This window comes from Athene cunicularia, assembly GCF_003259725.1.
Source record: "Athene cunicularia isolate RWA chromosome 11 unlocalized genomic scaffold, athCun1 chr11_part1, whole genome shotgun sequence".
Classification (NCBI taxonomy): Eukaryota; Metazoa; Chordata; class Aves; order Strigiformes; family Strigidae; genus Athene; species Athene cunicularia.
This window is the reverse complement of record NW_020799113.1, coordinates 3,599,639-3,611,740: the sequence shown is the minus strand read 5'-3', so window position 1 is coordinate 3,611,740 and position 12,102 is coordinate 3,599,639. Positions and strand designations below refer to the sequence as shown.

The window sequence follows — 12,102 nt, the reverse complement described above, 5'->3', positions numbered from 1 at the left end:
CTGCCCAAGCTTTTCCCTTAGCTTTTCAGTTCTAGAGCATGAGTTCTTCCCACCACCCAATTACCTGATTTGGGATGTGCTCACATAAATGAAAAGGCTGGTGTCTGCACCAGCTGGGCTCTGGCATGGGCTTACACCACTCAGATCAGTCACCTAATTCCTGTGGAAACAAGCAAATGATTGGGAGGGTGGTTGGTATAAGGACGTAAGAATTTGGGCCAAAGTTGGGGGATTGCTTTGAGACAAATCGTGCTAAAAATATGTAAATAATTCTAATATTCTGGGTGGATTGGCCTGGAATCTTCAAGGCTATGTAGCTTTCTGTTGTTTGAGGGAAAGTCTGAACAGGGCGTGCTGTTTGGCTGCCCTGCACCCAGCCAAGCTTTTCTTGGTGAGGACAAAGTGGGCATGGGATGGGGCAGCAGTGTCACTAACCTGCATCCAGGTCCTTTAACTGCTCACCCCCTGAACTGTGCAGATGTGTAAAGAAGTGATGCTGGTTGCATCCCTGTGACTCTCAGGAGATGTGGGACTGCCCCACAGTAAGCTGCAGGGAGGGATCCTGGTGGTAGCAAAAAAATCCATTCCCCTGCCACCAAGCACCCACAATCACCACAGAAGGGACTGAGCTCAGGCAGATCTAAACACTGAAGTAAAAGTCTTGTAAAAGCCAGCTCCTAAATCCACTCAGGTCTGCAAAGCTCCCCAAAACCAGGAATGTGGGACACTGAATCAGGATGTGCTGCCAAGAAGTGATCCTCCAGATGTGTGATGGTGACTATGCACCCTCTGACATGCAGAGTGTGCTATGAGGGGGAAGCAGAGGCTTTTTGGGGTTGGTTCTCATTTGGTTGAAGTAAATTCAATTTTAAAATGCATAAAACTTCAGTAACTGTAAAAAAATCTCTTCTTTAAAAGTGTAAAAAAGAAGTGAAAAAGAGCAAACCAATGCCTCTTCCACTTTAGCCTCACCAGTTTAATTTCCTGCAATTTTTTTCTGCTGTATATGCCATGGCAGCCCATAACCTAAGCCTTTTCAGTGCATTCTCTCACCAAACTAGAGTAGTTCTTCCACAAATTAAATTAGCTTTCTTGATTGGAAACTGGGAAAAGTAAAAGTATATAATAAATTGTAAGAAATGCTTAAATAGATGATATGTCAATAAATAATCCTCGCACTTAATCTGAAAACCGTTAAGTAGTTGGAGTGATGACTGATTTAACACTACCCATTTAGTTTACCTGTGATAATGTGTTATTTAAACTCAAGACTTTATATTAAGTACAATGTGGACTAAAACCTTCATTTGGAAATAATTGCAAAAGTTGAGGGGATTTTTTTTTTTTTTTTTTTAAAGATTTAATTAAAAACACAAGATGAAATAAATATTTTAGGCAACCAGCAACAAAATGGGAAAATACCATGTGTTTGGAGTTTTAGTGCCCTCTGAGTGCTGGAATTTATTTGCAGCAAGCAGAAAATAGACAGCAAGCATAAAAATTCAGCAGATTCCCGCTAGTAAAATTATTTATCAAGCTAACAAGGGAGGAACCCTTCTAGTAGCAACAAGCCAGCAAGGAAAAGACGTGCCTTTATATTTTACCTTTGGGTTAGCACACCAGTAAAAATGCCAACTGACAAGCACTTCACATAAACATTTCTTTCTAAATGAGCTGCCTTGTTAGAAAAAAATCTAAGCAAAGGAGTGCTACAGTCAACAGACAGAAAAACCCAGAATGAATACTACATTGCTCCATATTACAGGAAAATATAAAGAAAGACATAAAAATAATGTTGATGCATAAATGAATTTAATAAATTAACACTTCATTTTGCATTTAAAATAACTACTTGGGCTATAAATCTATCTTAGCTTCAGTTCTACCAGGAAAGAATACATGCCAGTTATCTATTATTTAGATCTTTCTTACCTCTGGAACTAAATGTATACACACACACTCAAAAGAATATATATATGTGTGTGTGTGTGTATGTATTCACCGTGTTGTTGTCAGCGGTGCTACTCAAGCCCCATTGCAATATTTATCGTATATTTATTTTATGACTGAAACCCTGAAGTCGGTTTTACAGTTTAGTTTAACGATACCAAACTTTGATTATAAATTATAAGTGGCTTTATTGCAGCCTGAAGAGGCAAAAAATTTGGAGACATTTGATTGTCTGATCCCAATTAAATTTTAAAGAAATAGTTAAGAGACACACATTGGCTGAATAGCCGAGCTCTGAGGAGCACTGCAAATTACTCCTGTTGGCTGTATAGTGGGGCTATACCCTCCGAGCACTTCTTTGCTAGAATGAACATTTGACAATTGTCAGCAAGCTTTAAAATAAAATCAAACTAACAAAACAAAACAAAACAAAAAAATCCCAAGGATCTTTCTCAAGCATTATTGTTTTCATTGCAGAAAAAAATAGCTTGTGGGAGGGTAGGGGGCAAAATCAGACTCAGCATTTCAGCTAATTCTGTAACTCAGGAAGTAAAACCTGCCACAGTTGTTGACAAAGAGGGGAAAACCCCAAGTTTTACACTAAACTGAGCGGTCAAAGGGATTCACAGGTTGGAGCAGCATTTCTGACTGATCTCAGATGCTTTTCCGCCCACAGTTTTAAGCCAGACCCTGTATTACTCACTCAGAACTCCAAAGGTAGGCAAGAAAGACAGGAAAGGGTAGGGGAAAAAAACCACAAACAACTGGGAAAACAAAAAAAAAATTTTTTTTGAGCTTTTGCTTCCCTCAAAACCTGGCATTCGTCTCGCCTCTGCAGCAGCTCACAATGCAGGGAGAGAATGCAGCATCTCCCACTCCCTGTGCCAGCGCCCCGGGCTGCTGCTCCAACCAACCCCGTGCATTTCTGGGGCTGGGGGAGAAAGTCTCCAGCTCCGAAATTCCTACCCAAGGGCCCGATCCGGCATTCTTCTCACACCCAAAGAGTGCTGCAAAAACAATGGGATATTTGGGTGTGCGGGAAATGCTGAAGCGAGCTGGTATTTGTTAACTGCTGATGGATTACATTAATATGGATATTTGTCTGTAGGGGACAAACACTTTTGAGAAGCGAGTGCAACATTATGGGCAAAACATCAGCAATAATAACAAAAAAGGGTAGAGAGAAACATCATTGATGTAAACCATGAAATAAATAATATATGTCAACTTTTATGTTTCTTGCCTTTGATCTGGGTACAGCTGACATTAAGTCCAGGAATTGATACCTTTTTAGCTGAGAAGACACAAGATGTCAAGTTATATTTTTTAGTGCAAGGCCAACACGTAAAAACAAAGCTAAAAGAGTTGAAGAAGTGAGCATAACAGAAAACATAGAGATTATCTCTTGTCATGGGAAAGAAAACAATGGAAGTTTCCATGGAAGCTGAGTGGCTAATATAATGCTGTCTTCACTTTGCCATTCTCTCCTTATTAGAATAGAATTTGGGTCCAAGTGATATGGAAAGAGATTGCTACTGAGCAGGGCAAGGGAGTGCTGCAGGTAGAGCCAACGCAGAACGAGGTCTAGAAGATGTACATACGTCTGTATTCCTCACTCCCTGCCTGCCACTCATTTTAACCCTGTCATAAAGCAGTTTCAAAGTGGAAGCTGTTTGGAAGCACACATAAAGGCATCCATTCAAAGGCATTACATTAAAACTCCATTGGATCCTGCTCAAGTGATAAAGAGGCAAGGTGACGCATCATCCCGGCGTCCAGGGAACCTGCTCCTGCCTTGGCTTTGGTGGGACTGAGCAAACCTGACCTTTGTTTTACTTTCTTGCTTACTTTTTAGTTGCACCAGCCCTCTGGTGCAGGTCTAAGCCCAGAGCCTCTCCACCAGCTCCCTCACACTCCTGAGCGTTTACACCAGGTAATCAGGAGCAGAATTTGGTCCTAGGTGTCTATGCTGGAGCTGAAATTGGGTAAGTGGATTGTTCCCGTCCACACTTACAGCTGTTCCTGACTAAAACCACAGCCAGAAAATCATCAGCATGAAGGAGAAATGCCACACACATCTCCTCTTTAAAACGTGCACCCTCCCCAGGGAAAGAGCTCTTCCTCTGGGAGACTCTGGATACGCTGCTGTGCGCCCCTCTCCTTTACAGCCTGGCCTTGTTAATCATTTACATGGCTTCACACCCTCTTTCCTTAATTTAGTCTGTACCTTAATCTTGGCGATTTCGGCGGGCTGGTCTGTGCACAGGAGGGCCAGGGAGCCCAGCTCTGGACGTCAATAACCCAGCACAATGCCTCTGCACAACACGAAGCCAGCTATTTAATTACCCATCACCGTTAACAAAAGCTCTCTTTATTTTGATTAACTTCGAGGGAACGAGGTTCCCCACCATCCGAGTATGTTTAAATAATTACACAGTACAGACTAACATGCCTGGAAACACAAAAAGAGGGGGAGTACAGAAAGGGGAGAGAAGAAAGGGAAGACATAAGCTCAGCCTTACTTCCCAATTTAAACTAGGAATGACCTCAGGGTCAATATTTCAGAGTATCTCAGATCAATTCAATTCTCACCTCCGCTGCCTACCTGCTAGCAAATGAACTTACTGAGCCTTCCAATAGACAGAAACGACTAAAAGGAAATCGCATTTAGCTGCATCTGAATAACCATGGTTATTAGATGATGCGTGCAGAGGAAAAATTACCATTTCCCTTCTCCTTCTCATCCTTGTGATTGTCATTCTCACCTCACTGGTGATTAAGATGTAGGATGCTCTCGCAGATTGTTAATTAGGTGTTAATATCTGCAAGGGGCCACAGCAAGCTCCTACACCTGAGGTCATTTCTCAGAAGTCGGGCTGTCTCCGGTGACAGTACCTGTAATTCCCATAGCTAGTTTGATTCCCACTCAACAGCTGGAGCTAGTGTTTCTTTCATGTCTGGTTTCATTTCCTATCTGAAATTATATGAGTGCTAATATCTTTATTATCTTTCCCGTAGAAGTGCAATGCTGGAGCATGGCACAGTGTGTTGCTCATAGGTTTCTTTTTTTTTATTATTATTATTATATTTTTCCCCCAGCATTTTCAAAACATTTCAAGCAAAAATCTTCACGGTTAGCAAATTTAGAGCTGAGGACTCCATTATGGATCTAGAGGGGTAGAAGGTAGGAGGGAAACAATAATAATTTGGGGACAGAAGAAAAGAAAAGCTGCATAACTGCTGAATGATAATGGCTCAAACCTTGGGAAATAAAGGTAATGGCAGGAAGGGGAAGAATTACAAGGACAGTGTGACCTCTACACGCCTTGCAGGTGCACAAGAGTTATTCCATATATGTGTGTGTACATCTAGGTATTAAGGATACACGGTGTTTAAGAGAGAGAGGGGGCACATAACTGAGCCATGACTTTGATTACGTTTTGACTCATTCAAGACCAGGGTAAAGCTAAGTTATGTGTAATTCAGAAAATTACCCGCTCCTGAAGCACCTCATCTTTGTACTCGTGGCCTGGTGCACTCGGGAGACTAAATTCTCATCCTGGCAGAAATGATGCATGGACTTGGGCAACACCGATGATTTCTCATCCTAGGGTACGCAGTAAGGTAAATGACAAGTACTTCAATACACCAGCTTTCATTAAAAGGCTTCAAGGAGCATTACAGCTATTTTTTAACTCCCACAAAAGCCTAGAAGGTAAGAATTAATTATCTAGGTTTATAACTGTGTAAACTGAGATATAAAGAGATCAACAGTAACAGACCTTTAGAAGAAACCTAAGATAACAAGTTTAAAGTGCTTCAGTATTTTGCTGAATCTAGATTCAAATAACTGGGTCAAAGTCTCACAAGTGAGTCAGACTGTAACTCCCAGCTCCCAGTTTCTTCACTCTCTAAACATCAGGACTATATGTGGAAGCCTGAGAAGTAATTTTATATGTGGGATGTTAAATCAGTACTTTTCCTGTCTCATCAATCTCCTGTATTTTGGTACAGTGTGAATCATTTGGTAAGTGGCACAAATTAGAAAACCCAGAAGAGATGTTAAAAATATTTCCTTTTTTTTTTTTTTAGCACTCCACTTAAAATCCTCTACTAGAACGAAACAACAGCAAAAGTCACATCACTGGAAAATATTTTAGAGCTTATTCTAATCACAGGGGAAACTATTAAATTGTCTTTGCTGGGAATTTGGGGGGAGTAAAAGCTGTCACATACAGCATATACTTTCTCTTTGCTCATAAAGACTCAAGATGTTTTCATACTTCACGCTTATAGGAATGAGCTGTAAAGCAGTTTGAGACACAGTGAAGTTTTGCTTTTTTTAAATACTCGAGAACATCTTTTTACCTATGTAAAATGACCTGTAAATTGTACAAAATATGTTTGGGGAGAGGAAAGGAAGGAAGAGAGGTTACTATCAATTTTTTTAAGCAAGAATAATATATTGCATCCCATTTGAAATAAAAGATGCTCATTTAGCCTTAATATAGCACATCTGCTTGAAAAATACATACAAGGCTCCCATTGACTGTAGTGGGAACCTTGCCAATAATATTTCACGGAAGTTATCTTGATATCAGCTTCGGAAAATAAAGACATTTTACAGGGAGTACTAATTCAACAACTGAAAGTTAAAAATAACTCACTCCTACACAAAGAAATTTGATTGTTTTTACAGTTCTTAGCTTTAATTTCAATTTTATCAAATGTACAGTCTGAGAATAAAACTTAGGTGATAAGGTCTAGTGTTACAGTGAACTCGGGCAGTTTGACATCGCAGGCCATTGCCATGAAAAGAAAAACGATGTCATGAACAACAGCCTGACTGGATTGCACATCAAAAATACACATGAACAGTATGAGGATGCAAAAAGTCTTGCACAAAACACAAATCTCTTTTAAAAACGCATGTGCGAATGCAGGAATAGCACTGAAAAGTAAGCAAATGTATACTTTAAGAGTGCCATGATTTCCCCTGTGTGAAAGGGTCTTAGAGGTAAACTGGAAAAGGAACAGAAAATATATTTCTGTTCTTTACTGCTCCTTATTCTCTTCTTAGTTTTAGGGCTCATCCATATGGGGAAATTATGTAGTAAACTATACCACAGTGCTATCCATTCCCTGGGTGGATACTCCTACACCAGAGCAAGAGTGGATTTTCCTGGTTAATTCATTTTATTTTGAAAGAAGCTTAAGATACATTGGGAGGATGGGTGGGGGTAAATCCACCCTTATTCCCGAATAAGAACATCCATCCAGGGAACTCACAGCACTGCTACTGAGGTATGAGTTCAGATCTTACTTTTTATTAGTACAGCCTTGCCTGTAGACCTTCCCTCTGTGGTGGAAGTGTGAGCCCCAGGAATTCAACAGGGATTTTACCAAAGCCTGCAGTGGGGCCAGGAGCCCAAGCAGGACCTCTCTTCTCACCTGAGATGTAGATAGGATGTAGTTTAGATTTCAGAGTCCATCATAGCCTCATCCTGCTTTTGGAGCTCTACAAAAAGTCCTTCCTTTGAAAACTGAAATATTAAGTGTTACACACAGTGATTAAAAACACCAGATTTTTTTCTTACACTTCGTTTTTAAGAGAAAGCCCGGCTACAGTTTTTTGTCAGATTTCTTTTCAACATCATTATGCTGATCAGGAAATTAAATTGGAGGAATATTTTGTTCCTGTTGATTACGTGAAGTTGGATGGAAGTTCTGCACTAAACGAAATGCACTGAAGTAGGATAAAATATGCCCGGGGTTATGTACGTATTGTGAGAGACGTTCGCTGGAGCTGCTGGGAGATGGAATAGGCCAACACATGGCCTTTGGAAAATAGCAGTTGCCTTGTAAAATACCACAATGTACCCTTGGTGGTATTTTATGGGATAGCAACTAATTTTGTTATTGGTATAACAGCGTATATCATAAACACAAATTTCATCCTGCAGTGCTTACTTGTAAAGCTCCCAATAATCACATCAGACTCAAGGGCATGGAGCAACACCACCGAGTGACCTCCACAAACCCTGCTGCCAGCTGACCCACGAGAGACATTATGGTGAGAACCTCTTAACCAGCAACCACCAAATATTCCAGTCACACTCATAAAATGAATTGCCTTGAAATGCTAAAAGTATGCCAGAAATAACATAATTCCTTCAAAGGAGTCAAGTTAGTAAGTTAGACCACGGAGACTACTGTCCACTACTATAAACGTACAGTCTTAAATTCTCCCAACCAAACCAACTCCATGAATATCAAGTAAGTACACCTCCAGACAGTGTGGAGGATTGGAGTTTTCATATCTAAGCTTATTATTCCTAATATCACAGAGACACTTCCCTGAATTGTCCTTCTCCTTCCCAAATTCCCCATCTGACCAGATGTCTTTCTCTCTCTTGCTTTCACCTGTCAGTCATGTTCACAGCTGAAATTTGATTTCTCTCCCAACAGTAACCTTAGATGAAATATTACCATAGGGGTCAGAACTGTCTGAACCTTGCCATAAAAATTCGTTAACTCTTCTGAGACCTGAGAGATATTTGCTTAAAAGAAAAGGATTTTGATGCGCTTTTTTTTGTTGTTGTTTGGTTTTGTTTGTTGTTTTTTTTTTCTCTAATATGTGAAAGCGTAACCACAAAATATCAGAAGGAAAGCACAAGGAACTGTGTTGGAGAGCAGCAGGCTAAGCAAGTGTCCATCAGGAAAAAAGCTTTTGCTCTTTTATTATATGGATAACAAGAATGTATATCACATATTATTTATATAAATCTAACAGTCACATATATAAATTACAAGAACCATGGAAGTTTTCCTGCGGGATTATTGAAATTAGAACCGTTACACTAGGAACAAGGTGATGGAACATGTGCTGTACCTTTGCAATGAAAATATGTACTTGATGTATTTACTGTATTTACTTCAGCTGAATCATGACTTGGCTCTGTTCTTGCAAAAAGCATATTGCACTTTAAGCTCTCACAGACAAACTAGTGGTCTGGTTTCCCTCTCATTTACAGTGGTGAAACACAGAAAAAAAAATGTATTGCAGGCAAAACCCTACTCCCGGTGTTCCTCGGGGAAGTGAGCAGAGCATCAGGCTCAAAATGAACCTCTTCTGGTGCTTCTTGAGAAACCTATTCCCACAGCCTATACACCAAGAAAAATTCCTCTCGCTGCTACTTAACGTAAAGTCTAGAGCGCCAATTACATCTTCCCCATCCTCACCCACATTTTAAATAATAAAAAAATAGCAAATAAAAATTAATAAATAATAAACCAGGCTTAATTCCATGAGCTAATAAAATTAATTTTTTTTCTAATAGCAGGTAACTGTTGATCAAAGCACGGTAGGCTGTATGGCAGCCTGTGTTCTTAAGTAAAATAGGCGGCTTCATAAAAAAATTCACACAGAATCTGTCATTGTAACCTTGCTGCTCATTTAAGCCACTTAGTATTTTTTATAGTCAAGGTCAATAAAAATCAGATCCCATGGAAAAAATAAAGTGCCTGTTTGAGTCTAGCAGGGGAAGGGACTGAAAGTTTAATTCCCACATTTTCATTAGCGGCATATTTTTAGTCAATGTTGACAGACTCAATGAACACAAATTTCCAGAGGAAAGCGGTGCTGTGAATTAAACTCTATTGTAATCTGTAAGTACAGAAGTTGTCTAACACAGACTCCTGATTTTCATCAAGATCTGAGGGAGATCTTCAGAAGACCCATCCTTAATCCCCAAAGCTGATGTCTGAACGTTAGCATTTGAAGAAAAAGAAAGAAAACATTTGCAAAGGATTATATATGAGTTGTGGGACACAGGAGAGCTGCCTGGCTGACAAAAGTACAAAGCCCCATCACTGCAAATGGTTCTTGTAGGCACCTGAAAGTCAGCCCCATCCGAAAGCCCGGGAAACTGCACCACAGTCTGTCACCGGCTCCCCGGGGTTGGACCAAAAAGCACTGTTTTAGCAGCAGAAAACAAAGCAGCAAAATTACCACCCCAGCTGAAATATGTCAAATTGCTAACCTTTTTTTTTTTTTTTGACCTCGGGTAACAGGGATTTTCACATCACTGTTGTAGATGATTCTCTTGGGTACCTAATTTAGTAAATATATTAAAATAAACCATTATTAAAATGAATTTTAGCATCGTAAAACATGTCTGTCCTGCCACTATGGTACAGAATACGACCTTTTCTATTTAAATTCTAAATTAAATTTAGAAAGTCTCTTGTACAGTTTATTATCTGTGAGTGAGTGAAGAAGAAATTAACACAGATTGAAGTGAAACATTTCTAGCTCACACATCTAGTCTTTACTCCATATTAATAACAGGAGACTTGTACTGACAAATTACCTTAAAAACACGTATTTTTGTCTCACTAGTGAATATCAGCTTCTCAGACCAGAAAGCATGTAGCTTTCTGTACTTCTTCCTTAATGATTGTTATTAACTGCACTAATGTAATTGGAAAAATAATAATCAATTTTTGTACACACTCCATTATTTTCCAGACAGTAGTTTAATAACAAAAGCAGAGCTGTCATTTCTCCCTGCGGTTACTCACACTGTACAAATTCATCCTGTCAACACATATTTAAAATCTAATTTAAAAAAAAAAAAAAATCAACATACGAGTGAATCTCTGTACGATAAGTGAGATAAGTCAGTGAGTCAATTCACATTTCTTAAATATGGATATTTTGTTGTGTCCCTTATAGTTAACTTTCTCTTCCTGAGTGTGCATACACAGGCTTATATAGATATTTTCTATAAACCGCCTGCAGGAATGCTTCAGCTCCATGCATTTATTGTAACCGTACAGCACAATCAGGGCAAGGATAAACCACAGGTCTGATCAGTTTGAATAAAAAGAAAAAAAGCAAGACAAACTATAGGCGCTTTTTCAGCATTTTGATCCCAGATCAGCTCTGCAGCTTTGAAAACAAAAATCCGCTGCATGCTTGGTGCCAGCTGAGTGATCCCTCTCCCACATCCCACCCACAGGTGGGACAGGCACATTGAAACGGTCCCCGCATGCCCCTGAAGGCAAAGTTCCCTATTTTCTGGTTTTCCTTTTCTTTTAATTTTTTTTTTTTTTGGGGGGGGGGGGTAAAGGGGACAGTGCTTCCCTAAACGCAATACTTGGCACACGGCCCAGGATCTCTTACAGCAAATGACTCCCGTAGACCTTTGGTGTCATTTTCCTCAAGATGACCTCTGCTTTCATGCCAGTCGGTGAATCCATCCTGTTATTAATGCATGGGGCAGAGAGGAATGGGTGCTCAAGCCTCACACCTGAAGAGCATCCAGAAAGCGATGTGGTCAGGCTGCTTTTAGCAGTCTCAGCCCTTGCTGTGGCCAGCCCTGCTCTAAAACCACAACCATTCAGTCACATCACAGGAGACCTGAAACAGGATGGCACCAACCCGCTTTCACCAGTGAGGCACATTGATTCATTTAGCAGCTTTATTTAACTATCAGTTTATTAATAAGGAAAGAGTCAAAGAAAGTGAGACAGCATGAAGGCAGCCAGAGACACTAAGCAGATTTATTAATTTAAGGAGGCTGATCACTTTACTTCATTTTATCTGACAGAGTTGGTGCAAGAGAGTTATACTTCAATAAGTTTTCTACTCTGTACTGTGCTATTTTAAAAGGATTTCACAATAAAGGAAGCTGAAAGACTGTGCACAGTCTGGAGACTGTATCTGGTGTGACATGAATATAGTATTTTAACCAGATTTAATCTTACAGTATTCCCTCCTCTACAATGACTTTGCAGGAGGAAACCCTACGGAAAGGAAAATCTGTTCATCCCACACCACAAAACACTGAATTGCATTGCAGGCTCCAGCAGCTCTTCCTACATAATAAAATGCTTTCATCAGGGAATTTGGAAGCAGTAGGGGGGGGAGTAAAAAAAATACTAGGTCTTGTTTGGTTCACTTTCGGGCTCACTTTCATTGTCACTAACGTTTCACTGCAACAGTTCCAAGCGCTTGAGGGAGCAGGGGCTGTTTGCAGTGGAGAGCACCACAGCTTTAGAAGCTGATAGCAACGAATAAAACTGATCCTATTCCCATTCCCTTTAGCATCATGACAGCCCACTGTCAAGGCCTTGGCAAGAACTTTT

The 12,102-nt window shown here is 40.0% G+C and overlaps 1 long non-coding RNA gene across 1 annotated transcript in view; it reads right to left on the bottom strand.

Moving 5' to 3' along the window:
- LOC113484348 overlaps positions 1 to 5,553 on the bottom strand; it is a 46,598-nt gene extending 41,045 nt beyond the window's left edge. The window contains exon 1 of the long non-coding RNA XR_003399208.1: positions 5,445 to 5,553. This is a non-coding gene — a long non-coding RNA (uncharacterized LOC113484348). The remainder of the gene's footprint in view (positions 1 to 5,444) is intronic.
- Between the last annotated feature and the right edge of the window lie 6,549 nt (positions 5,554 to 12,102).